At 43.7% G+C, this 23,716-nt stretch overlaps 1 protein-coding gene across 3 annotated transcripts in view; it reads left to right on the top strand.

The window, feature by feature from the left end:
- LOC144944025 (estrogen receptor beta-like) overlaps positions 1–23,716 on the top strand; it is a 154,267-nt gene that overhangs the window by 12,192 nt on the left and 118,359 nt on the right. For 2 of the 3 annotated variants that reach the window (XM_078872034.1, XM_078872035.1), the window contains exon 2: positions 6,769–6,834. The exons of the other annotated variant lie outside the window; for it this stretch is intronic. The gene's annotated coding sequence lies outside the window, so the exon portion shown is untranslated. The remainder of the gene's footprint in view (positions 1–6,768; positions 6,835–23,716) is intronic. 3 annotated transcript variants of the gene reach the window in all.

The following is a 23,716-nucleotide window of genomic DNA, read 5'->3' as shown; positions in this document are numbered from 1 at the left end:
TTGAATTTTATCTTCAACGTTTACACAGGTACTGCCAAGCGCAACATAACCTCCTGCAGTTTTACAATTTTGATTTATGATATAAAGAACCAGATTAAAAGTCACTCAGAAGGACTGCACGTTTTGAAGTCATGTCAGTACATACTAAAGTATTGAAACTTCGTTTAACTGAGAGGCAATGGGAATTATGCCTTTTAAAGCAATTCATGCTTCCCACAGCTTACGATGAAATAATTAAATTAGAGTTAATTCAAGTCTGTGATGCTTCATCTTGAGTTGCACTACCTAGCGTGTAAAGATAAGAATGTGGCATCATACTGTATACAAAACATAACCCATACTTTCCAAAATGACAAACAGTGCCCGATGCAAGTTTCCTCCAGTGCGCTCATTCATAGGCAGTGAATGTTTGTCCACACTTTGAAGTTAACCATCGCTGTGGTTTTGTGGGCGAGGCAGAGAGTAGATGCCATATCACACACATGGTTTGAGGCATTGGTGTTATGGAATGGGATCATCACATGCGATTGGCTTCGTCAGTGCTATATTCGTAAACAAGGAGTTAGCAGCAACATAAAACATTAAATAGCGGTTCTTTTTCAAGTGACGCATATAAGAATCCTAAGCGACAGCATTAGCACTTGTTTACGTTTGTTTAACACGGTAGTCGGTCGCTGATAACGCATTGGAAACATAATGACGGAGATGCTACATTAGCATTGCCTAGGGGCAAAGTAAAGCTATTTGACAGATCATAGCAGAGGCTTCACCTGCTCGAACAGAGGGCATTAATTAAAATTCACTCGAATGTCTCGTGTTTGTCTTCGAAATGGCAGGTGGATGTGAGTGTACTGGCAGTCTATAATGTAGACTGTAGCCTGGTTATTAAGTTTGGTGAGTGTACTGACAGTCTATAATGTAGACTGTAGCGTGGATTTTAAGCTGGTGAGCGTATTGGCAGTCTATGATGTAGACTGTGGCAATGGTTATTAAACCGAGTGAGTGAAATGGCATTCTATAATGTAGACTTATTCTTGGCTTTTTCAGTAATAAAAAAAAATAGCAAACCCATCAAAATACAGCAAGTTCTATTGAACGCTGTTTGTGGTGGAAAGGCCTCGTTGAGTTCATTGGGTGTATTATGTATTATCTGTTACATTGTGTTTATTATAATAATGTAGCTGGTGTTGAGACACAAAATGCAAGAGAAAGTAATCTGACAGTGTTCCGGATTGCAAACACCACCGAATCTCAATGATTGTTATTGTGTTGGTTACTAAACAGGTTGTATGCTCTGTAGATATTTCTGACAGATATGTACATATTCAGTACTGCAGTGCAAATTTAATATTTGAGGGATGTTTAACCAGGACTTCTTCACGGTCTCCAGTCACTGCCATTGCTGATACAAACTTGGGCCACAGCGGTACTTCTATAATGGGTTCGATTGAGGCGCACATTCAACTTGGAGGCAACACTATTAACACACTAGCTGTACAATCCGGCTTCGCCCGGGACTTGGGATCCACCACGCCCGGCCGCCTTTGTCTCCCCAGTGGCGATGTTCACACACCACAGCAGTTACTCGTTTTGAGGCTGAGTCGACCTAGGGGAGGCCCAGTCGACCTAGGGGAGGCCCAGGACTGGTTAAAATAATCGTCACCGGTGGTGGCCGTGAGCGGGAATTGAACTCAGGTTGCCGGGTTCGTAGCGCAGCGCTAACCACTACACTACAATGCGATACGCTGCCACATGCGCGGGTCACATGACAGATTTGACGTCACAGCTCACTTGCTGTGCAAAAAAATATCTGCATTATTGAGCTCCCCCCCCCACCCCAAAAAGTGTATTTTTTTTAATAATTTTCGCATGGTGTACAGTCTGGAAAGTTTGTTGCATGTCGGGAAGTACGCTAAACATTTTGAACAGACACACATTCACAACTATGCCTTTTATATATATGGAGATAACACCAACGTGGACACCATACATAAAAGGTGGTGACCACCGTTCCTAATCTCACTAACACTCGGGGAACACTACACAGCGTGACCAAGGCAGGTGACTGCTGCCTGGTCACGAACGACGATCGGAGATTTGAGGACTTCTCATGGCGTCTTCATCCCGGAATAGAACAACACCTCTCCCCGTTCACACCCCGCTTATAACCACTCCGGCGTGGGTGGCTCCGCCCCAGGCCACGCCCCCCTTCTCGATCCTTCGGGAAGGTCAAGGCCCCCAACCATGTGACCCCCAAGCTTCCCCCTGGGGCACCTGGCCCCCCTTTATCTGGTCACGTGTCCGGCCTGACGCGACCCCCCTGCAGCCCCTATACCGAGCCGACACGGTAGTGACGTCATGTCCCTACGCTCGTACAGTCACGACAGTAGTGACGTCATGTCACTACACTTATGAAACGCTCGTCATGCCAACTCCCCCTCTCTTCGCGCCATTAAAAACTACAAAACTCTTTATTTTACCAGGTAAGGCCAACTGAGCTATAAAGCCCTTTTTCAGAAGCAACCTGGCCACAAATGATAGCTCAACGAAGTGGCTTTATATCACGTGGGGATTTATAGTGGCCAACGACTCTAAACGCGTGTTGTTGATTCTAAATATGGAGGGGAAAATCCGGAGGAAATTTCACGCGACCACGTGGAGAACACGAAACCTACAAATATATAGGGTGACGATCGAACAGGCGAGGTAGTTAACATCTCAGCCACCGTGTCGAAAGGTAATGTGTAGACGCTACGAGGGATCTTTGTCTTCGTCCATGTGTGTCTGTGTTTGTATTCACATTGCGATTTTCCGTGCAAATCATGTGTCCACTGTTTCTAACAATTGTTGCACGTGCAGGAGAATTCCTCTTATCCACGACCCTATTTTCCGCGTCTCTGTCTTTCTATTATCGATGTTTTCCCGTAATTTGTACCTTTAATGCTTGCGAATCAGTTTTTAATGCTCGTGATTGTTCACGGATAAGATGAGTTAGAGCGGCATATCCCAAGCGCAGGAATATACTCAGATGGAGGCTTTCTGAATGGTTTTACAGTTTATATTTAACCTTACAGTGTTAGCAATGCATTAATAATAGTAAACAGCCGCAACAAGTATTTGACTATACGTCCTGAAGGCTTGGCAAGTGCTCAGTAATTTTTTTTAATCACCGCATTCTTGGAAGCACGAAATGTAAACACGGTACAGTATTTTTTTTAAATGCTAACATTTTTATGCATTTAATAAAGCTGCTTTGTTACTGTTATGTGTGCCATAAAACAAAATTATGCTGGGTGGTTTAAGTCAACAATCAGAACAGCAGGTATTTTGCTGCCTTTAAAAAAATATATACAGTGCATTCATAGGCAATTGTAAGACCTCTTACGTATTTGTTTTTTGTGCAATGCCTTTTGATTAATTTGAAAACAGTGCTCGGTTTTCCACTAAGCCCAGTTTTGTACAATGCAGTGGTGTACAATGCAGCCTCGCAACACATCCGTTGTGACCTTTTGACCTACTACTGTGCTTTGCGCTGGAACCAAAACAAGAAGTCATTGCGACTATTTGGATGTGTTTCTATTTAAAGCTTTCGTGACTGCAGGGATTCATATTATTGGTTCTTTCGGTAAAGTCACGTTTTATTATTTCCCTTCTACGTGACTTTACCGAAAGAACCAAGAATATTTGGATGTGCTTAACAAGGGGAAGGCGGGCGGCACATTAAGGTGGATGGACAGGATGGTTGTGTGAAACGTGTTCGTGATTTTGACTCATTGCCACGTCGCATAGAGATATAAGATTGTAGTACGAAACATTTATCTCTATTGCCAGGGTAATCCAAAGCTGCGTGGTCACATGTTTGTGTGCTACCCCACCGCTGTCTCACGAATGGAGAACATTATCTTATTGATTATTACACCTTTGGCTTGAGTACATGAGCAATGGGCAAAGGGATGGTTCATTAATATCTGCAAGATGTGTTGTGTTGCCTGCAACTCTTCTGCACAGCTGAAAAGAACATTTGGTCGCCCAAACGAAAATACAATTTGTCTCTTCCGATGAGTTATAACTTGGACGTAAATTATGGTGAATATACGGAAATGTAACTTTCCAGCAATACATATTGCAATACGAAACTCAACACGTTTTTTTTATTAAGCTATAGGACTGCATACAGATGAGTCTATTAACTTAATTTTCCACAAAATGTTACACGGAAGGTGGGAAGCCCTCGAGAAAGCCACACGGCCTGATTCAGCTGATGAAAGGAACGACGTCCCTCAAGCCCTGCCCATCGACCTCCCGTCCAGCGGCACACCTAATAACACCCCCCCCCCTTTTTTTAAACAAATCAGTTTTTTCTTTGCCAATTTTTAGTTGAGTAACACAATGACTATCGGTAGAGCAATTGTTTACTTTAATTGTTGGATATCCCTGTTGTAATCATATGCTTTAAAAGTACAGGAATAAATATAGTATAGTAAATAGTATTTTGGGTGTAACCATCAACCCTCCCGGCAATTAGATGAATTGCCGAGAATCAGATTTCCGAGTGGATGATACTATTATAATATAGTGGATACATCGTGAAACATTGTGAATTTAGCGGCCTCGAGTGGCTGATGGAGTCACATGAACAAATTACAGCTCGTACGAATCGAAAACATTCTCACATGCAAATTGATTTGCGTCCAGGATGGATCGTCAGCTTAGATAATCGATATCAATTGCTATCGATTAATATTTACATCTACTATATGCAGCACGCACTTAAGGTGTGGTTGCCAAACGTGTTTATGTTGAAGGTATATAGGGTAGAAATACCCCAACTTAAAATGTATTTCACTTTACAATATACAGTATTGCAACGTCTTATATTGGCGATTCAGTACTTTATGGGCGCACTGATTGACCACAGAATAAGTAGCACGTAAATATATATTTTATATACTGTAATCTGATGTTATTCTCTTTTGAGTACAACACTTTGTGACACAATCTTTATATCAGACATGTTCTATCCACTGCTGAATGAAGACCTCCCATGCTGTCCCCGCAAACTCACTTTCCAGCAATTCTACAATCCAGCTCGAAATACATTTGTTTAAAAAAAAACTGTCCTAAATAATGTGCAGCCTATCGTCACACTCCAGTACGGTATGTCTTAATGTAGTATGCTATACTCGTCTTTAATATACCCCGACCATCCCAGTTTACGTGCCAACGCTTGGCACGTGGTTGGGACCTTTGGACCAACGTTCCGTGTGAACTGGGATTGAGAGGACGCACACGAATGTGATGGCGAGAGATGGCAGTGGCATATAGTGGGGGAGGCCTCATCGAGCAGTGGATAAACCATGGCAAACACGGTAGAACTTCCTCTTATTCACGGTCACGTGGGGAAATAAACTCACGCTCCCTAATTTAGTGAATTATCGAATAATAAATAAGAACAGGGAGCGGATAAGCATTCTTTACTAGCTCCCACGGATAGTGGCGGGCAATAAGGTGGATAATATTTCATTTCACTACACCTATTGTAAAGGGGCGTTGAAAACGCCCGGTTGTCAGCTCATAATTGTACATTGCACCGCCAATAAGTGGCTGAAAGCTGAATATTTCTATTGGGTTTTTTGGAAAATGCGTATGTTTGTACTATATTACAAACAAAATGCATGGCTTGTTCCAATGTCCAATGGTACAACGAGTACAGTGCAGTAGCACTTGCCTTCTTGCCAATACTCTGATGATTGTTGGCCAGGCCAAGGGCGAATTGGAACCCAAAAAGCTTTAGCAGCGTCGTCTGTGCTGGGAGCATGGATTGGGGGTAGGGGATATGTTGTGGCTGCTCGCCCTCTGATCATTTCACGATGAGTGGGGACCTATCTGAACGAAACCAGTGCGGGTCGTTGGGAAGTGTTACAGTGTTATATTAAGACAGAAGCCATACTTCACCACACTGGTGTGTGTCAGCGTTGGCCGCCTGTTATGTCACTGAATTCGTTTATGAGACCCACGATACTTCAGCCACGCCTGTCAAGTCAGCACTGCATTTGGTGAGGCCATACTTCACCGCACTGGTCGTTGGTTTGTTGTTGATCAGGTCAGTGCGGGTCTTTTGGAGGCGTTACATCGCAGTAACTGTATTAGATCTCAAGGCCATACTTCACCACGTCAGTCGAGTCATTTCGGGTTGGGTCGAATGAAGTACAGTATAAGAATGTTGGCATAGCCTGCAATGAAGCGTATTACGTTTTGTTTTTTAAACAGAGAATCGACACAATTGTGTCTGGCTTGCTTATTTGGGTGGCTTTAGCCCCCCATGCCTGTTGATGGACAATACAATGTGGGCAGTTTTCGTTGTGTGTGTGGCGTTGCCTTGGTTATGTAACGTTACGTAACCCGCGTTGGGTTTTTTTTTGGTAATGCCTCGGCTGAGAACAAACAGCGTGTGTTCCCGATTAAGTTATTATTTCCACGGAAATGCGGCGATGTAAGCAACCTTATTCTTCGGATTGTAAGACGCACTTACACCCCCCCCCCATTTTCCCCGTGTAGTATTTTAAAAGCCTTAAATGTTTTGTCGGTAGGGCGGGTGCGTCTTATGATCCAGGAAGTGTGTGTGTGTATATACAGTATACTGTATGTCTTTGTGATCATAACTGTAATACGTTTATTTGATCCCGGGGTTACAAGGAAGTGTATGGGGTGGGGAGTCTTTACTTTCTGGAGCACGTCCTAACTTCCCGACCACGTCTTACTTTCCAGAGCTCTTCTGCATTTTCGGAGCGCGTCTTACTTTCCGGAGGGCGTTGCATTGGGGAGAATACGGTGGTAAGTGTGTGTGCAATCCAACATTGGGGTCCTACACACAAAAAAAAACAACTTTGAGCCTTCACACAAAAAACTCAATTGAATCCGCTTTGCCTAAAGCAAATGTATGCGCACTATTTATTTTCAGTTTTTAAGATCATTTTTGTATGCCTTAGCCACCCACGTGGAATTGTGAGCTGTGCGTTGAACAGTGCTGTATAGCATTCCCTCGTTAATTGCGAGGGATACATTCCGGAGGTGCTCGTGAGCAGCACATTTCTTTTAACTCATCACTTTATATAATCACTTACTCGTATCACATTCTCTCTCTCATCACTTTCCTTCTCTCTCGATAGATGCAGTCGTGTAGAATTTCTGATGCAACAACGGATAGCAAGTTCGCGAATAACGCGGGAAAATAACAGTACTGTACAATGAACGTGCAATGTCGATTTATTTTTTCTATCACTCTTTAGAGGTCCGGACGCTTTGGCTCCGACAATTCTTGCATGTGCATGCCTTATTAGTCCTTGCACATATAGCAATGACCGCATCGGTCGGAATGCGGCCCCCATCTCGAAGTCCTATCTCGGGATCTAACCAGGGCTTGAGACTGGAATAGTCCCTTGGATTGATGGGCGACCACCAGGTGTAATAGGTGTGGTGCAGTACAGAAGGTTTCAATTATATTGAGCATCCCTCTTCTCCCTTAAAACACGCATTGTCACCAGCGTGGTGAAGTATAGCCATGGGGAGGCTGTCATCCAGCAATGAATCGACAAACTGGTTGTACATACATGCACATTGACTGCTTGTGTGTGAGTGTTCTGTGGGGAGTGGTAGTGTAGCAGGTTAGTGTGCTGCACTACAAACCCGGCGACCTGAGTTGGATTCCCGCTCATGGCCAACACCGGTGATGATTATCTGAATCGGTCCTCGGCCTCCCCTAGGGTGACTCTGCCTCAAATGAGTACTTGGTGCGGTGTATTAAACATCACCACTGGGGAGACAAAGGCGGTCGGGCGTGGTGGTGGCCAATCCCCCACCCCCTCGTGTTGCCGTGCCGGGCTTCATAGGTGCACGCTAACAGCACTTGCCCCAAAAGTCTGTTCAGGCTATACGGGGGATCTTTGTCTGTGTATGTGCATTGTGCCTGTCCACTCTCTCAATCCGCACTTTACCCTCATCACAGGGGAAGGTTACCAGTCCGTTCCAAAGTGGGGCAGCAGATTTATCCACTTTTTTAAAATAATAATTTACAGTTAGAGCTCTTATTACTACATTAAATTATCAGCGGGATCTATAACTCTGCGAAAATGCTAATTATTCACACCCCCTGTTATTTCTATTTCTGGGTTTCTTCTTCCCGTATTGCAGAACGAATTCCTATTACTGCATCTGCAATTATTTGCTGTCAAGTGGAGTTGCGTGCCAATATCCATTCAACAACAGAGAAGATGTTGTGGATAACTTGACACATAATAGGATTCACAATGCTCGTCTCTCACATCGCCACAGATAGGATATCTACTGGACAAGTGAATCCTTGTTCATGTGTGCTTTTGTGCGCATTCAAGGTGTAAATTGCTTGGCTAAACATGGATGACGGGATCCAAGCATAGTGCGCATCATATCAGTACTCTACTGTAGTACATTTTCGTTGTACTCTTACATGCCTCTTACCAGGTGTGGCATAAAGGAAAATCAAAGAGTACAACTTTATTTGTGTAAGGCTAATCTTCTATATATATAAAAGGGAAATTTGTGAATGTGTGTCTGTTCGAAATGTTTAGCATACTTCCCGAAATGCAACAAACCTGACATTTGCCATCTGGGTACTTTCCAGACTGTACACCATGCAAAAATTATAAAAATAGACTTTTGTATATATTTTTTTTTGGGGGGGGGGGCACAATAATGCATATATTTTGCACGGCAAGTGAGCTGTGATGTCACATCTGTCATGTGACCCGTATGCGGAAGCGTAACGGAGTATGCCTGCTGATGTCACGCACCCCCCCCAACCCCCCGCGGGTGCAGTGCCATACAAATGTGTTGCAGGTCTAAGGCGTTCTTCGCGCAACATTGCTTTATTATTGCAGTCGTTTACTGCCGTACGCACCCTGAAAGTTGTGTGTGTCTGCAGCAAGCGCGTGTATGTGTACCTATGGACGCGCGCCCGTGTGTGTGTGTGGGGGGAGCGGTAGTGTGGTTAGCGCGCTGCGCTACGAACCCGGTGACCCGAGTTCGATTCCCGCTCATGGCCACCACCGGTGACGATTATTTGAACCGGTCCTGGGCCTCCCCTAGGTCGACTCAAACGAGTAACTGGTGTGGTGTGTGAACATCGCCACTGGGGAGACAAAGGCGGCCGGGCATGGTGGATCCAAGTCCCGGGCGAAGACGGGTAGTAAAGCTAGTTCTGTAATAATTGAATGAAACAATAAACCAATTTATGCTGAAATAAAACATTGCGAAGTAAACGTATTTCCAAACTTGCTCAAGTAGTTAATTAGCCAGTTGAGTACAAAACAATGGTTTGTGGTGCTTTTTACAGAATGACAGTATTTAAATAATGAGTTTAAAGTTGATAAATGGCGATGTGGATATACGACGGGTAAATTATTTTAGGCAAACCGTGCTCGTTTTTCTGCATTGGTTCACCAACCAGTCGAGGCCAATGTGAATCTGTAAATGAAACGCATGCTCAGTTTATTGATGACATCTTTGACAGAGAACACAACATAGCAGAGGGGATTGGGTTCAATGTGGCCTGATTCCGAGGGTGCAGGCTACAGTGATGGAAAGGTGTGCAGGAGATTTATCAGGTCCGGGCAATTCCTCCTGCATAAAGTTTCAATGGATCCCCACAGAGGGCTGAATTTTATATTTAGACTTGTGCAACTTGTTTTTATTAGAATACATAATGTTTCAATCTGGTGCTTGTTTGGAGTGACTAATTAAACCCTTGGACTGGCTTTTTGAGAAAATAAAAAACTCCTGAAAAGTGTTATTTAAAAAATAAAATCAGATTATAAGACTGTTATATTGTTTTTCCAAAACCTACATTTGCTTTTACATGGCTAATTGCGGCATGTGAATTTGATGTTGCAAGTCAGATTTGTATTTTTTGCATTGGGAAATAACTACTGCTAGATATGAAAACCTGAATATGTATTGTGTTGCATTAGCAAGGCATTGTCTTTGACTTATGCAATACGATGCTTACTTGGCATGCATTTTTTTTGATCCTCCGTTAAGGTGTCCCTCACATATATATTATTTACGTATTGCCGATCAGAATGTTAATTGAATTCAGCGTCTGTTTATGTGTTGGTGTCGCGCCTGTGGAAAAATGAGCCGTTTGGACGAGCAAGTCAAAAGCAAAGCCCACAAAAGGTCACATCGATTCCACGTTGCCCAGGGGTGTTTGGCATTGCAATGATGACATAACACCGCAGCAATAGACTTGTGGGCAGGTAAAAAAAAAGCCCATTGTGAAATGTGTGAATATCAAGTGCAGTTTCTGAGCTGTTATTGTTAAAAACCTTGGGCTTAGATGCAATCCAGAAACAATTGGACAATGCAGAAAACAAGCAAGTTATGTGCACACTTATATATCCCAGGATTCAGATATTTTTCAGGTGAGGAGGAAGATGCTCCAGAAGCCACATCTGAGGAGGATGAAAGTAAGAAAAGCAAATATATGTACGAGACGGTGGCAAAAAGGAGGCAAGACGCCCGAGACTAAATCCACCAAGGAGATGGAATGATGACATTTGCGGATGTATGGGAGCGAGATGGATTGTGGCTTCGCAGAACCTTGGGAAATGGCAACAATGTTGGAAGGCTTTCACTTGGCAGTACAACGAAAATTGACTGATAAACATATTTGGTAATTTTGTTTTGTCTTTTCCAAGTTTACTTCATTAGTTCTGTATAGCGTTAAATCATTGGTCCTGTATTCCATAAAACAAATCGTCAATTACCTGATGGATAAAGGCCTCGCCATGCCCTGTCAGTCATGGGGTTTGGTTAACTCGACTTCACCATGGTATCACTCGCCAATGATATTTCCCAGAAATCAAACTCGGGTCACAAAACTCAGATTTCAGGGTGCTAACCACGGTGCCACTGCTTCACGTGTGTACTGCATAATATCAAGAAAAGGATAACAGTATCCTGTAGTTTTCAGATGGAATTAAAAGATGTGGGAGTGTATGAAAGGCTGAAGTTGCATACAGGAACATGTGCACAGTGTACAGGGCATCTATAATGTGCAGTACAGTATTTGATTAGTGTTCTTATGGATAATTTGGAGTTCTTATATATATTTTGGGATAGGTTTGTAGAGCACGCGCGCATGTGTGTGTATATATACCACAAGGTGAATTATCCTGGATTAAACATTTTTTAAGAATCAGAAAATGTGAAGGCAGGAAAAATCACTTTTTTAGCTTAAATTGAGGGCCAATTTAATGTTGCCTATTATTGATTTATTAATTTATACTTGCATTTTGACTTTCATCATTGCATCTTAATTGATGGCATAATTATTATGCAACCTGACAACTGTATTAATTACACTATGTAACACAATTTTTGTTCCTGGGTAGTAAGTGTTATTTCGTAATTGCTTATATCTATAAAGTATAGAAAATGGCGATTATTCCCCACAAACAGTGATATTTTGAAATTTTCCTATTTTCAATGACAAAACGGGCGAATTTGTGTCTTTTCGTTCACATAAAGTCAGATAAAAACAACATGAATCAAAATTAACATGTATTTATACTAAAGTAATACAAAAAATGTGACAAAATATTTAGAAGTGAGTCGTTTTTTGAGATTAAAATTAATAAAAATAAAACAATAAAATCACGACGTTTCGGAGGCAACACAAGTCTCCGTCATCAGGTGGGACCGTCACAGCCAGATTTGCTGCATCAAGTGAGGGAGGGATTCAAGATGCAAGCTCTTAAATACCAGTTAAGGGGGGAGGAGAGGGGGGGAGGAGCTTATCAGAATGTGGTAGCCAATGAATGGAACGTATCGGGAGGGGGGGCGGGGCTAAAAGAGGGCACGGGGTACTCGTGGGCCTGGACGTGTTTGTGCGCAAGTCACTGTGGATGCACATGATAGAAAAGAAACGCAAATGCCCATGTTTATACCAGTGTTGGCTGACAATAAAGAGAGTACTGTTAAACGCTGGGGATGTTAACACTCAGCAGTGGTGGCATCAGCACCTTCTGGGGGTCCACCAGTGGCTCCCACTTGACGTTGTTCCTCCCCAGAGAAAACTCGATCCGCTGTGGCCAGTCTCGCTTGTGGTAGTGCGCCTTGGTGTCTAAATCTTTCGTAGTAATTTTTTTTATTATTTTAGTATAAATACATGTGAATTTTGATTAATATGTTGTTTTTTCTGACTTTATGTGAATGAAAAGAGACAAATTTGCCCGTTTTCTCATTGAAAATAGGTACATTTCAAAATATCACTGTCCTGGTCACAAAAGCAAAGTTTGTGGGGAATAATAGCCATTGTCTGTACTTTTAAGGCATAAGCAATTTGGAAATAACACTTACTACCCAAGAACAAAGAAATGGTTATATAGTGTTATAGCTGGAACAATTAGAACCCTGTGCATCGCATTGATAAGGGTTGGAATTTCAATTCTTGAATCTTTTTTTCTCCCATTAGAGTAATGGGAGTGAATTTTTGAAAGAAAAAAAATTCATAACACTTAATCGCAGAATGAATACAATCATACAAAGTAAACTTGTTCCCCTTGAGTTTTATTTACAAGGAAAAAGTGATTGACCATAATAGACTGTCCCTCAATACGTCGTCCTAGATTACTGCCTCCTGCTGTATTGTCTCCATTGAAAGATGAGTCCAACCTTAATGTGTGCTGACTGTAATGTCTCCTTTGTACCCTCTTGTATTTTGGATTCATCTGTGTTGTATATGTTTATACATTCATCTACGCCGTGTTTTTGTTATTTTATTTGTCTTTTTTAACAATCGATGTCCTCTGTACTTATGTCGGAGTGGCATCTGTCCTGTAATATTTGTCTTCTGTCAGCACCGTATTTCTTTCATCACCTTTTGTCGAACTCGGGTTGGTCTAATCTTTTGGTCCACTTTGCAAACTTCTCAATATTGTCTGCAATAATTGGTTTTATTTCATTCCAATTAGTATGTCCTATTACCTACGAGTCATCAGAAAATCTCTCATTGACATATTTCGTTGCTTCCTCTTAGTACCTTTCACGCGACGGTCAATGGTATAGTGTATAGCAGATTGTATAATAATAAATAGTATAAAAGTTTAATGTTTAATACAATGTATAAGGTAATATATAGCATCGTAATTGTATAGTGAATATACAGCAGTGTGGTATACAGTAAGGTGGGTAGAATAATACATAGTGTAATATTACAATGTATAGTCTAAGGTATAGGGTGGTGTATAGTAATACAGTATATAATTTAAAGTTGGGTTTGTCTATGGCAGTATATAGTACGGGGTAGACCCGTGTGATGTAAGAGAAAAAAGTTTAGCTGGAAGCATATTATATTTTTTGCGACATAGAATTGTAATGTATTACTTACTGTTAGTAGCTCAGGTTATTGGAGAGTATATTTAGTATACTGATGATACTGATGTAGTTTATACTTTAGTTTTTTACGTGGTGGTTTAGTTGCTGCAGCTCCATACTATTAACATTCCTTCCCTTTATTAATGCTAACCCTACTCCCTCCCTTTGATGCTGCTAATCCTGCATAATGCACGGGCATATTATGACTTTGAAACCCCCCGCCCACCTCCTACGCATTCCACAAGTAATGACTAATCCCATATCTGCATTTCCAATAAATATGCTAAATTCCTCTTGATATGCAAATTATTTAGTCAAGGCGCTCTTCCCCCTCCAACCCAGCTTAAATATACGCTCCAAGCCTGGTGGTGTTTCATTCAGACGCTGTCTTTCCGACAGACCTGTTTTTCACCTGAGGACGGCTGCTTGCGTTGTGGCCGAAACGTCGTGAGAATAATTTTATTATGTTTTATTTCTATTATTTTATTATTTCCATTCTACGTGACTTTACCGAAAGAACCAAGAAGATGAATCTTGAGATAGTTAACGCTTTGACAGTTTATCTTAACACATCTAATACTGAAGTTATCTGGAAAAAAATATATACCATGTAAATGGTAATGAGCAAACATCCCAATGCTGAATGAAATATTACTTGCAAATTATGCAACTGAGATTCCTCATATGTGAAAACCGTCCTGAATATAAAAGTGCTTGGGACTTGGTGCGGCTTTCCTGGGTAAGTAACAATAATAATGTTGCTATCTTTGGGACCCTTTTTGCCAGTATCAAAATGATGAAACAGAAGAACAGGCTTTAATAGTACTGTATACTAAAATCTTGGTTTTGCCCACATGAGCTTTACCAACTCGCACTGACCAACGTGTTCAATGTTTGTCCAAAAAAACTCCATGATTCTGTTACAAAGTATTAACCATCACCCTCCGGTCCTCAGCAGTTCTAGTTTCACCAACCAGAGCACTAATGTGATTAGATGACAAGGCAGAGAGTGCTAAGAATCACTGGGTATGAATAAAGACACCTTCTGGATTTGACTTGCTACATACTGTACAGCACTTGGACTCTGACCGATGAATTGAAACTCGTCGGGACTGAAAAATGAACTGAGAAAACTGAATTGAGGAAAAGCTGGACTAAGGGAAGTGAGAACTCCCGAGGTAAAATCGTTGCAAGTGTTTCTTTCAGAGACAGATTTAACATTAATTATGAAGGTGTGTGATTCTTGGTCTCTGGCAATCCAACAATTTTAGGATTCAATAGTATTCCATATTTGCCCAGTTAACATTCTCAAACCGCTCAAAGTAAAAAAAATCAATTTGTTCATTATCTGCTTGTAATACATTTTTTAATTACTTTTATAATACAGTCGTTTACTCTTTGGTTCTTTCGGTAAAGTCACGAAGAGAATAAAATCAAATAATAATAGGATACGACGTTTCGATTGCAACACAGGCAACCATCATCCGGTAAGAATGAATGAGAAAAAACAAACATCGTGAATTTTGATTTAAAGCTTTCGTGACTGCAGGGATTCATCTTCTTGGTTCTTTCGGTAAAGTCACGTAGAAGGGAAGTAATAAAATAATACAAATAAAACATAATAAAATTATTCTCACGACGTTTCGGCCACAACGCAAGCAGCCGTCCTCAGGTGAAAACCAGGTCCGTCGAGGCGACAGAGTCTGAATGAAACAGCACACGAGCTTGGAGCATATATTTAAGCTGGGCGCCTTGACAAAGGAATTTGCATATCAAGAGGAATTTAGCATATTTATGGGAAATGCAGGAATGTGATTAGTACTACATATGCATGTGCATTATGCAGGATTAACAGCATCAAAGGGAGCTGCAGTTGCTGCTGCTGCAGTTGCTGCTGCTGCAGTTGCTGCTGCTGCAGTTGCTGCAGTTGCTGCTGCTGCAGTTGCTGCTGCTGCAGTTGCTGCTGCTGCAGTTTCTGCTGCTGCTGCAGTTTCTGCATGGTGCAGTGTGCAGAGTAATGTATGGTGTCGTAATTGTATAGTAAATATATAGCAGTGTGATACACATTAGGGTGGGTAGAATAATACATAGTGTTATATTAAAATGGATAAGGCAGCAACTGCAGCAGCAGCAGTAACTGCAGCGGCAGCAGTAACTGCAGCGGCAGCAGAAACTGCAGCAGCAGCAGAAACTGCAGCAGCAGCAACTGCAGCAGCAGCAACTGCAGCAGTAACTGCAGCTCCCTTTGATGCTGTTAATCCTGCATAATGCACATGCATATGTAGTACTAATCACATTCCTGCATTTCCCATAAATATGCTAAATTCCTCTTGATATGCAAATTCCTTTGTCAAGGCGCCCAGCTTATATATATGCTCCAAGCTCGTGTGCTGTTTCATTCAGACTCCGTTGCCTCGACGGACCTGGTTTTCACCTGAGGACGGCTGCTTGCGTTGTGGCCGAAACGTCGTGAGAATAATTTTATTATGTTTTATTTTTATAATTTTATTACTTCCCTTCTACGTGACTTTACTGAAAGAACCAAGAAGAAACATCGTGAACTTAGAAATATAATGCAATACAACACAGGGAGTCGGCTAACACAATAGTCAACACCCCACCTGGTTGATTACGTTCTTCCAAAGATTGCTAAATTTGAGAGAGAGACAAAACACAGACACGGAGACAACATAGACAGACACAAATGCAGAGAGAGACACAAAGACACACCGAGCGAGACACACACCAAGACAAACATAATCTAGTTTTACAATAGTTTTTTTTAGTTAAATTTGGTCATTACTGCATCTCATCTTGTAAGGAATTTGAGTCTGTCATTTTCTTTCCCAACAAATAAAAAGACAGAGCTGGAGACAACAGTTTCCAAAGGTGTTGGAATTGGTTGACAGTGTGAGTTAAATAATCAAAGTACACATTGTATTACCACTTAAGTAATATAGTTTTGACTTCTATATGTGCAATTATTCATCTCGTATTACTTTTAAAAGTGGAAAACAGAAATATAAAACTTAACAGGTCAATATGTAAAAAAAGTAAAAGTGTGGATAGCAGTTGTCATGATTAAACTTGTGGAATGCAAACCTTTGAGGCCAGCCATGACTTTGGTGCCAGTTTTAAAGGATGGGGATAAAGTGTGCTTGGAATCAAGATGAAATAATTTCGTTCCTGTTTGTGAAGGCTTTCTTTTCCTTTTTGGTAGATTTTCATAACAGCCAATTCTCCTTCACAGTATTATAGTATTGGCTCATGATGTTATGTATTGGCTAATGTTTTGTACTAGATTTTTTCTTGCGCGTGGCAATATGTTCAGGAGCTAAATGCCAATGTCAAGGTCTTCTAGCCATGAGAGGGCTTCAGGAGATGGTTTGCGTGGTTTTGATCTTCCTCCAGTGAAAGAGAGTGCAGACTACAATGGTTTACTATATGTTCCGTAGTTTAGGTTGCATGGCCACGAGTGCACTGTGACTTATTTTTTATTTTCCATCTGTGAAGGAGATGTGTGTATTGACCTGTCGACGTTCTGATGCGAGTGATAGTTACACCAGTGTCTCACCAAAGCCAGGCGGTGTGATGGTTGGGTCTCAATCAAGGTGTATATTCTGGGTGTCCGTGTTCCACTCTTTTCGCCAGCATTCTTCCAGATCTGGGTGAGATTCTAGGATGGTGACAGCGTGATCCTAGAAGGGGGGATTGGGGATTTGAGTCAGTGGGGGAGGTACATTGTTGAGGTTTGGTGGATGGGAAAACGTGTAAACTAAATATTCTTGGTTCTTTCGGTAAAGTCACATAGAAGGGTAATAATACAATAATAAAAATAAAACAATAGAATTCTCACGACGTTTCAGCCAGAACGCAAGCAGCCGTCCTCAGGTGAAGAACAGAGCTGTCGGAAAGACAGCACGTCTCTAGATATTTGGTGGCAGAATGTTCACCAGAATGGGGAGCCATGGGATTGGCGTCAGTTTCCGTGTTGCGGCTTAATTGTGCATTGAACAGTTTTCTGTACAAGCTCCGGAACCAGGCTGGAGCATAATACTCTGCCACTGAGTAGATGAGTGATCCGGGTAGCAGTTCGAAGGACATAAGCTGAGGTTCCCCAGGTCGTTCCTGAACGTTTCTGTAGCAGGGCGATTCTTGATTTTGTCTTTCCACAGATCTGTTTTATGTAGGGCTTTTAAAAGTCAGGCTTCTGTTCATGATAACCCCCGATATCTTGGAGTCTGGTCATAGTGCACTGGGTTACCAGAGAATGACACATCAGTGGTGGCATCCGCTGCAGGATTGTTCAGGTGGCCAGCACTTATGGTGGTTTTGGAAGGAATTTGGTCAGTGTCTCCAGTGAGGGAAATATACCTTCAATAAAATTAGATCAGCGTTTAGAGTATTGGCAATTTATCGAAGTATGTGCCCTTTGCAGCAAGGGCTATGTCATCTGCATATATGTACTTGGGAGGTGATGTACATGGCAGGTCACTTGTATGTATGTTAAATAGGTGCTGGTAACCAAGCCTTGAGATATGCCATTGTTCATAATTCCCTTGTGGTTGTGTTTAACAGCGAGTTGTGGCCTGAAAGTACGGTTGCTGAGCACCATGTTGATGAGGTGTACAGTAGAAGGGCATCTGATAATATTGCCCAATTTCAGCAGAAGGCCATAGTTCCAAACACTGTTATAGGCAGCAGAGAGGTCAATCATTGCTGTGCCAGTTTTTTGTTGAAGCTAAAAAACATTTTATGAGAGTGGTGAAGGTAATGATCTGTTCACAGCAGGTATGGCGAGTTCATAATCTGGCTAGTTCAGGAGACAGTTGGGGTTCAATCATAGGGGAAATTCTGGAAAGCCTGGTATTGTAGTCTTCAAATATTGATGAATAAACTTCTTTATGAGGCACACTATATTTATTGTCTTTGCGACACGGTCCCTAACACACAAGGGGTATGACGGTCCCCTTACCCGATACCTAGGGAGGTATGGCCTCTGGACTCGGCGGGACCTATTCACTGGTGACCCGCTAGCCTAACGTCCTCCGACTAGGACCTAGGGGAGGCTGACTGACCCGACCACTCGGTCTGTGGGTCTAGACCACTGGTTACACTGAGCCCCAGCCCTTAGAAGGGCTGTAGAGCTTGGATCCAGGGTCCTGTCTTTCCAGGACGTATTCGTTGCGAAGCGGTCGGGGGAGAGCCCGGCATCCATGCAGGCAGGCTCCGATGTCGAAGCCGAGGCGGCGATGGTTGAGTCCCGGTGGAGCAGCAGATGAGCGTGGATGCTCCGAGCTGCCCGTAGCGAACACATTTTCGTCGTCCACCGCCTGGATGACGATGTGCAGCTCACGCGCCAACTTTAGCAGTTTTTGGAGGACGAGAGCATTGATGGCCTCGTCGTCCATCCGCGGGTAAGCCGCCCTTGCCATGGCGAGTAGAGCGGTGCGGAATGCAAGTGGCAATTCCTTGGAGTTGCGCCGTCTTTTGTAGAAATGGTGCAGGACATCTGAAGGTGGTCCATAAATGTCGGACATCCGCCAGAGTGCCGACAGCAGCGTCGCCCTGTCCCGCTTGGGGATGGTGATAAAAGCGGCGAGAGTGTCGTCGTCCAAGGTGGCTTGGAGCGCTCGTAGCGCCTGCACGTCTGACCAGCCCACCATATCTTGATGGTTGAGGAAGCGACACTGGAACGCTGCCCAGTCGCCTCCTGTGGACGTGAATTCCCGTAGAATGGGTAGGCGTTTTTGGAAGAGTGGCCGGCGGTGCTGCGTAAAGTTGTTTGGATTCTATCCGAAAATCGGCGATTGCTTGACCGATGGCGTCTACTGTACCAGGTCGCCGCCGTCATGACGCGGCGTCTGATGAGTGGTTGGAGCTGGAAGCGTCGCCCGCCAATGACGCATTATGATTTGGACCCCAACGTTCCCGAGATGCATCTGGCTTCCGCTTCCGGCGGAAGCACGTGATCCCTCGGTGGGAATTTCAAAATGTTCGGCTTGTCCGATGGCGGGAACGTTCGTTGGCGTCTGGTCTGTTCCGCCCGCAGCTTCCAAGTTGATCTAGTCGAGAATGGAGGCTCAGCATGTAGAAGTTGGGCGAGACGGCAGTGTGCAGCTCGGATCCCGTCGCCTGTGGCAAGAGGAGCGGTCGGCTGCCGGGCTGGTGGTTGGGCGCCCGGCAGCCCGCCGGCATCTTCAGTGGAGTTTTCAGCCCCCGTAGGTAAATCTGAGTTATCTTCGTCCGGACTTCGCACGCCGGTTGTTCGTCTTGTTTCCATTTTTTTTCCTTCAACCACTTTTGACTCCAGTTGTAGTGTTCAAATATTTATAAATAAACTTCTTTATGAGGCACACTATATTTATTGTCTTTCTTTGCGACACGGTCCCTAACACACAAGGGGTATGACGGTCCCCTTACCCGATACCTAGGGAGGTATGGCCTCTGGACTCGGCGGGACCTATTCACTGGTGACCCGCTAACCTAACGTCCTCCGGCTAGGACCTAGGGGAGGCTGACTGACCCGACCACTCGGTCTGTAGGTCTAGACCACTGGTTACACTGAGCCCCAGCCCTTGGAAGGGCTGTAGAGCTTGGATCCAGGGTCCTGTCTCTCCAGGACGTATTCTCCCCCTGACCACTGGCCTCACTGAGCTCCAGCCCTTAGAAGGACTGTAGAGCTTGGGTCCAGGGTCCTATCTTCAGCCCGGGCTTCAGTCTTCGTGTGGAGAGAGAACTGAGCCAGAGCTCTCAGCGCTCTGGCTTTTATACTGGTTCGTGGCTGGCTCCGCCCAAGCCACGCCCCTTCTTGGAATTTTCTGGTTTACCCTGGGAGGTGACATCCCCTCACGATCCGTCGTTTGGATCTGCTTTCACCTCTATCTGACCCCGGGAATTTCCCTAGCAGGAATTGTCGTTTGGATCCGCTCTCACCTCTGTTTGACCCCCAGCATTTCCCCAGGGAGGTAACACTACTGCACCCTGTTGACACCCAGTTGTACTGCAGGTTACTGAATGGTGAGTGGCGATCAGCTCGACAGTATGTTCCATCAACTTGGAGGTGGAGGACATGATAACAAATTTGCCTGTAACTGCAGTCTTGTGGCTTCCTGGGATCGGAGCAACGATGACTTTTTGGCTTCCATTTTTTGGTATATTGCTTGTCCTGTGTATAATGATAAAGATATGTGTTAGCCATTGTTCCATATGTAATGTAGCACTCAGAGATGCCGTCTTGCTTAAGTTATGTATATATATTTATTATATATAACAGTCCACCCGACTCGATGGCATCAGGTGAACGTAGATTGACCATATACAACTGGGTGACTCTATGTAGCTGCTACACGACGTTCACTATATAGCTGACTGACTGACTATATAGGAGCCGTCGATGTAGTAGCCACGGCGACGATACTGTATATAACTTTTTTGCTAGCCTTCCAAGACGATGAGGGCGATCCACCGTGATGACAGCGACGACAGTCCGGACCCCGAATCCCCACAGCAGCCCCGAGCCCCACTCCGCACTGCCTTTTATTTCCCCTTGGCTCTGCCACCCCCCTTTTCCAGAACTCTCTCCTTTGCCTCACTATAACACCCTGGGCGTTCCATCTCTATTTCCGCGTTGACTCCTCACTCAGTTACCTCACTTGACCCTGCCTGTCCTCATTGCAATTGTAGTGAGTCCAACTGAGTCGCAGACGTTCCTTTTAGAGGCAACACATTTATTTGTAAAACGTAACACAAGCAGTAACTTCCCCTTCACCAGATACAGCCTAGGGTGGTGACCACCCAGCTAACTACTCTATACAGAGGAGTTACTGCTATGAAGGGTCGGACCCTTACTCGGGTCTCTGACCACGTGGTTGCCTTGTAGGACGAAGAGCTTCAGCTTGAGACGTAGAGCTTCCCACTTGTAGGTGTTGAGCTTCCCGCTTGTAGGCGTTGAGCTTCCAGCTTGTAGGTGTTGAGCTTCCAGCTTGTAGAATGCAGCGACCCCGGTCCCTCTCAGGGACCCGCCTTATATCCCCCTACGGTCGGGGCCACTCCGCCCTCGGCCCCGCCCGGCTTCTCGAGCATTCTCGTTCTCTCTCGATCCTTCTCAAGAGCTCTCCCTGGACACGTGACCACTCACTAGCCCCCCCACCTGGGGCCCCTTGTGTGGACTCTCCAGATCACGTGTCTACGGGGTCAACCAAAGTGCCATGGCCCAGGGCAACCCTGCCCCTGGGCTGACGCTCACCCACTCCCCCTCGTGGGAGCCCCCACCACACGCTGTGCATGGTGCCCGCAATATCCCAGTGCTTACCAAGCCCCGCTAGGGCTGGTACTACACATAGCCACCCACACGGTGCTGTCCACGATGTAGGAACATCGAACGGCACGGCTCTTCCGGGCCGGCACCATACAGTGACATCCCCGATGTCACTACACAATCAATATTTACAGCCACTAGGCCCCGTACTGTCCTTACACATATACTCCCAGGCCCTTTAGGGACTTAGGACACAGGCCATCATATCCGGGTGCTTTGTTTGTACCTTGTGACCCCTGAGGGCCACTTCCACTATCAGTGGTTAGATCTGTTGCTGACTGAAGGTGATGTTGATTTTTTTACGGTGAGCTTGTCGATTGGTGTCTTAAAACGTAACATTCATGTGGGAAATCACAGCAATTTCTGTGGTTTTTGGTGGTCTGGGCTGTTGGTTTTGAGGTGTCTGTTCTGGAGGAACTGTGCGCTAGGCCTTACGGCTGGAGTGAGTGAAGTCCACAAGTTTGCAGTGTCTTGTTATGTACTAATGTTGGATCTCCCCAGCCTGGCAGTTGAAAGAAATGGGGAAAGTTTATCATCTCTTTGCCTCTGTCCACCCCAGTAGTATAAACGCTTACACCACAGTAAATTGGCAGGTCACGTGTGGTAGGTTACAGTGGGGGTATTCTTACCTGTTCCAAGACATGTGACCAGCATGGAACAGTAGTCCAAAAACTCTCCAGAGAGGCATCTATAGCATTCCCTCGTCCCAATCCATGCTTTTTGAGCACCAGAATATGTTTTTCCCAGTCCATAATTGTTTCAAACCATTTCATTGCTGTCTGACAGGGGGAGTGTACGTAGTGTTTTAGGGTTTTTCATGTGTTTCTTGATGTTGCAACAAGCATAAGTTAAGGGGTAAAGTCTATTATGTTGGTGTTTGAGCACCACGTGTTTTTGTCACCATGATGACACTAGCAAATGTGCACGGATGGAGAATACTACGAATAATTGTGGTGCACGTGTCAATGGCTTCGGATATTAAGCTGAGCAGCGATTCAAGTAAAATAACTGCAGACAATATGGCAGAGAACAGCTCTGGTCATCTCTTTAAGAATCATCACAGCTGTTCAATGCCATGGAACAATGGATAGCCAAAATAATTAGGCATCCTACTGAGGCAAACTGGCAAGCTGAGTTAGACCGAACATCACGAGGTTGATAGAGCCAGGTTTTAACAATGAATGTTCTGTAGTACGTAAGGTGTGACTGATGCTCTGTCCACACATACTTGTTGCTACTATTGCTCCTGCACCTTTTAAATGATCTGGGCAATTCCAGCCCCTTAATTCCCTAAATCTATTCGTTCCACTGACTTAACTAAACATTTTAAGCATTGCCTTTTAATTGATAGTGTGTTTTTCTATTATGACTGTCTATTACGGATTTAACTGAGGCGTCACAATTATATTTAAATGAACAATAGTTATACATCATATACTTATAAAACAAATACCTAAAAGCACTCTTTACTATTGGGAAAAATATCGAGTACTTTAGGTGTTCGGCTACATTGAAAGTTAATTTTGAAACGTCTTCGTATCTCTGTCCCCCTCTGTCTCTCCTTCTGTCTCTTGTCTCCCCTTTTCTCTCTCTGACCCGGTCTCTTTTCCAGGCTTCCTCTGTCTGTCTGACTATATGTTTGTCTCTGTGTCTCGTGCGTCTCTTGCTTTGTCTCCGTCATTTTTCGTCATTCATTTGTCTCTTCTTTCTTTGTCTCTCTGTCTGCCCCCTTGACTCTCCTGCCTCCACTGTGAGACGTGGTGGTCACATGACTAACAGTGGTCTGTAGTGCTTTTTTATTGTTACTATTTGGTCAAAATTGACACTATTTAAAAATAATTTGAAGAAAAAGTTAACATTTGATGCACCGCTAAATCCTAACGTACAATATTTGATGCATATTCAGTATCTGAGACTTATTGATCAATATTAATTGAGAAATACATACATTTTACACCTAATGTCCATATGAATAAAATGTAG

This window comes from Lampetra fluviatilis, chromosome 33, assembly GCF_964198595.1.
Source record: "Lampetra fluviatilis chromosome 33, kcLamFluv1.1, whole genome shotgun sequence".
Taxonomy (NCBI): Eukaryota; Metazoa; Chordata; class Hyperoartia; order Petromyzontiformes; family Petromyzontidae; genus Lampetra; species Lampetra fluviatilis.
The sequence above is the reverse complement of the archived record's forward strand: the minus strand, read 5'-3'. Positions and strand labels throughout refer to the sequence as shown.